Consider the following 5,000-nt stretch of genomic DNA (forward strand, 5'->3'; position numbering starts at 1 on the left):
AAAAAGACTAAAATGCTCAGACATTTAGTTGACTAAAACTGACTAAACGAAAAATAAATGAAGATGACTAAATATGATGAAAGAGCACTTGACACATGACTAAGACTAAAACTAAAATGAAAATAGCTGCCAAAATTAACGATAGGTTATGTAGATAACCTAGTTATATTAGTATTGGCTAAGCGTCCCGCTCTGAGCCTTACGAGATACTCCTATCTCCTGTGATACCTAATGTATCTCCCACGAACAAAAACACATGCACCCCACCTGTATGGGGCCCCGCCCCTTATGGTGGTACCGCCCATATAACCATGACCCTGGTCATGAAACACCCTTCCTCGCCAAAACCCGTCCCAGGAAAAGATCCCTCAAGAGGGAACTCAGGGCGCGCAGAGCGGGACGCTTAGCCAATACTAATATAACTAGGTTATCTACATAACCTATCGTTATATTTCGTATTGCATCGCGTCCCGCTCTGAGCCTTACGAGATAATGGGGAAGAGCGGGCGCGAGACCCGACAGATGTACCCCCTGAGGACCCGTAAGCCCACATCAAGGGGTGCGGGGAGCCCTGTCACCCCATCCTTCCTAACGAAGGGGGGGCGCAGTCAACTCCACCTGAATGCGAACAAGAGGGAGCCAGAACCCCTTGAACACACCGTACAGGCGGAACCACGTGTGACTCAACACACTGCGGCCCATACCCATACACTCCTGCTACCCGACCAAAGGACGGGAAGCAGGAAAGGCCACAGACCCCAGAACCGCCTGGGAGACAGAACCCCCGGTCATGTCCATGAGGAAAAACCTTACAAAGGAGCCCGGGGAGGACCATGAAGCTGCAGCACAGATGGCCTCCACCGAGGCCCCACCCAGGAGAGCGGCAGAGGCAGCCACCCCACGAGTGGAGTGCGCCCTGACGCCCCCAGGGGGATCCTGCCCAGCCAGCGTGTAGCAGAGGGTAACACCCTCGCACAACCAATGGGACAGGCGCTGCTCCGACAGTGCCTTACCAGCACGAGCCCCACCGTAACAGACAAAAAGCTGGTCGGTAACCCTGAAATCCTGAGTACGGCTGAGGTAAATCCCCAAGCACGGACTGGACATGACAGGTGAAGGCCCGCATCTAACTCACCAGTGTGAGGAGGAGGACGAAACGCCTGAACCACAATATCCCGGGAGCGGAAGGAACTCCGGATATTCTCAGGCACGAAAGCAGGATTAGGTCGCAGAGTGACACCGCAATCGGTCCGAAAAGACAGGCACTCTGGATGTACCGAGAGAGCACAGAGCTCACCTACGCGTTTAGCGGAAGTGACAGCCAGAAGGAACGCGGTCCTGAAGGACAGCTGTCCCAACGGCGCCCGCTCGAGCGGCTCAAACGTGGCCAAGGACAACCGACCGAGGACCAATTGAAGATCCCAAGTCGGAGCCAAGGAGCGTTGCACCGGCTTAACGCGTCGAGCGCCAAGCAGGAAACGCTTCACAAGAGGGTGGCTGAACAAGACATCCCCTCAAACCCCTCATGATAGGAGGATATAGCTGCTGCATATACCCTCACCGTCGAAGCCGACAGTCTATCAAGGAGAGACTGGAGGTAACTAAGGACAGCAACCAGGGGGCAGGAGACTGAGTCCTGGCCCCCCGCCTTACACCACACTTGGAACATACGTCATCTGCCCGCGTAAGCGCGACAGTGGAGGGAGCATGCGCATTCCAGATGGTAACACCATCAGGATCAAGAACCTGCGCCCCTCAACGTACCCGTCCCAACAACTGACCTAACAGATGTATGGGGAAGAATCCCTGGCGGCACGGCATCGGTCCCAGACCTGCCTGGCCATGTCCAGACGCAATCCTCACCCGTCAGGATGAGGGCCGCCCCGCGACAGTACACCTGCACCCACATTCTCCCTGCCGGGGATGTGGGGAGCCCTTAGGCCGCGCAGATGGAGGACGCCCATAGCCAGCCGCCCGCCGCCTGGTGCAGACAGGGGGAGCGTACTCCTCCCTGTCTGTCGATACACGACACTGACGTCGTATCGTCCGTCCTGATCAACACCATTTGTGGACCAGAAGGACCGCTTTCAACACCAACACATTGAACGTAGCGCAGACCGGGCAGCATGGTTTGCCAGCTGCCCCCTACTGCGTTGGCCCGACGCATCACCAGCGAGGGAGGCGTCGGTGAAAACGCGACGTGAGACAGCGCCGTAACCGTCCTAGGACGGAACCTCCCGAGCGTGTTGACAACACGCTCTGAGATGGATGCCCATAGCCCTCCAACCGTTGACTGGGAAGAGGAATACTCTACATCCAGTCTACAGCAACCCCAGGCTGGTAGAGACCTGCCTGGTACGAGACCTGACGATCCACCTTGACCGCGAAGGACCAGAACGTCATCAGGGCAGAACACTCCGTAACCCCGGATGACGCAGAGGCCCCAGTGCGGCCTCCACGCACTTGGTGAAGATGCGGGGAGCCAGAGAAAACCGAACGGCAGCCTCTGGTACTCATACGCTAACCCTGCAAAGGAAGCGTAGGTAAGCCCTAGGATGGAAGATCGGGGATGCGCATACGCATCCTACAGGTCTATGGAGGAGAACCAGACCCCCACCTGACAGTGTTCAACAGGTAGGAGACGATCCAAAAAATGCTGAACCTTCCCATGGGACAGGTCCAGCCTGGGTCTTACACCCCTCCCTCCCGACTTCTCGGGCAGAGAACACCGGGAGGAGAACGCCACGACGATGGCTTGCTTCGTCCACAGAGATTGGATCTCGTCGACCAGAGCTGTCCCTGCTGGAGACCCCGACAACAGGGTCTGTACCAAACCTGAAAACGGGTGGGGTTGTGTAAACACAAGTCCCCGCCTCACCATTCTCTCCATCTACCTCGACATATGGTACTGCCGTAGTCATATGTGACGACACTCCCAACGCACCCGCCGTCACGTGGCGCAGGTCCGCCAGGAACTGTAGATAGTTGGCCCGGTCCCCCCCGCTGTGCGAAGACAACCCTGGAATCGTGCGAGGAGCGCGTTCCGTGTCGGAACACCTGACCCTGACACCACCCACGAGGCAATCGCACCCAAGGGGGAACCCCGACAGAAAAGGGCCTGTCTGATACGGGGGGCTTCCGATCAAAAAAGCCCCCCCACTGAACACCCCTCCAGAACATGCTGAAGGAGTTGTTCTGCAGCCGGACATGCAAGGTGTAAGGCCCCCATGGGTTCCTACACACCGTAGCCCTGCAGTGATATCACTACCACCCCAAACCATGTGAGCTGCGACCACTTGCCAATATTCCAGGAGTGGGAGCACCAACATGATACCTGGCCTGGCGAAGGCGAGGCCGAGGAAGCCCGCACTGTGTGCCTCAAAAGGTTTCGAGCCCCCCTGCTGACAACACTTAAGTTGACAGACGTAACACCAGGCTCAACCAACACAGTTCAAGGTGTGGGAGCCGCTTGACAGCACAACATTCTCACGGACAGACCCAGGCTCAGCCATCAACTGGGTGTCAGCCCCTGTCTCCATGAGAAGCGAAGAATGGGGCCGCATACGCTTCAAGAAGGTTCGCGGCCCGCAGCCAAAGGAACACACCCAGAGCCCCGCTTCTGAGGGTAACAGAAAGCAGACTGAGCGGGGAGCGGGCTGCTCGCGGCAAAATGACGACGGAGTGGTTTACCAACACCGAAATCACCCAAAATGGCCGATCCCTCGGCCGCCAAGACTGTCGGCCTCGCGATACCCTGTCGATTCTCCAACCAGGGCACCACTGGCGGGAGAAACATGGCCGCCTGTCGAGGGCCCCGTCATCGCCGCTGACGAGGCCGTGCTCTCTCTTCTTCTGGCTGCGCGGTGTGAGGCGGTGTAGGGCCTAGGACAATACCGCCCGCGCTCCAGCAGAAGACCAAAATCCCCTGCGGAGAGGGGAACCCTGAGCGGTTATAGCTTGCGGCTGGGTCAAAGCTAATAACGTCAACAACCTTGCGCGATGTGTCGACGTCGGCCGGCCCTCAAGGCCCCTCCACCAGACACCATTTCTTTAATAGAAAAAACACCAATTCGAACACAGTTCTAATCGTTGCCAATTCCATACCGTGGCGGTACAAGCCTTAACAGCCCACCAGCCACTCGCCAGGCCGACCCATGGTGTCGGCCGGGCGGGGCATTGTTTCAATATATCAAAAACAAAGGACTGACGTTAACATGGAGCACCAGTGGTGATTGCAAACAGCACCCTCCACTGTGGTGTGGACCATGAAAAGGTTAAATGAATAAAAGAGCTAAACCACAAAAACTGTAGAATGAGCAAACCCATACACACAAAGTTTAAGGGGAGACGGACCAGACCCGTCTTCATTCAAAATATTCACAACAGAACACCAGCCCTAGTTTAGCCCATTTACCAAAAAAGGTAAACAAAGCCCCCCCCCCCGCACTACTCCCCCAGTATACCGATTGACCGTCAGTATGAATGGTTTGAGAGGAGAGAAAGCTGTAGCAAGACAGACCTTCTCATAGCAGAGTGACAAAATGAAACAATAGCCCCCTACACAGGGCCGCCCCAGGAGATGGGGGGCCTCGCGTCTAAAAACGCACAGGGCCTCACATTTCTCCCAAGCGGCCCTGCCCTTATACTACTGCAGCCTAACGCCAGGCAATGTGGAACCCAAGACAACAATTGCCTGTGCACAGACACGCAACATGTTTACCATGTCGGCTGGACCCATAGCCCCACTACCCGACGCCAACCCAGATGGGAACACCGTTCAACAAACCCCGCCGGAACACAAGGTAATACCTGGCTAGAACCTAGCCACGACCTACCCCGTTGTCAACCCATTTACCCGAAAAAGGTAAATAGAACTCAAAACCCCACAACAGCTACCGACTGACCTTCATTGATGAACCAGGCAAGAAGCGGGAGAGTGACAACATCTCACGGCGGAGACATTAAAACAGCATAGCAATTAGCAGTAGTGATAGCATGCG

General features: G+C 56.1%; 1 protein-coding gene across 1 annotated transcript in view; it reads right to left on the reverse strand.

The window, feature by feature from the left end:
- The window catches only part of abcb4 (ATP-binding cassette, sub-family B (MDR/TAP), member 4), a gene marked incomplete at both ends in the record, with an annotated part of 124,072 nt that overhangs the window by 47,197 nt on the left and 71,875 nt on the right, over positions 1–5,000 (reverse strand). The gene's annotated exons all lie outside the window — the stretch shown is intronic.

Source organism: Notolepis coatsorum (genome assembly GCF_963971535.1).
Source record: "Notolepis coatsorum genome assembly, chromosome: 2".
Classification (NCBI taxonomy): domain Eukaryota; kingdom Metazoa; phylum Chordata; class Actinopteri; order Aulopiformes; family Paralepididae; genus Notolepis; species Notolepis coatsorum.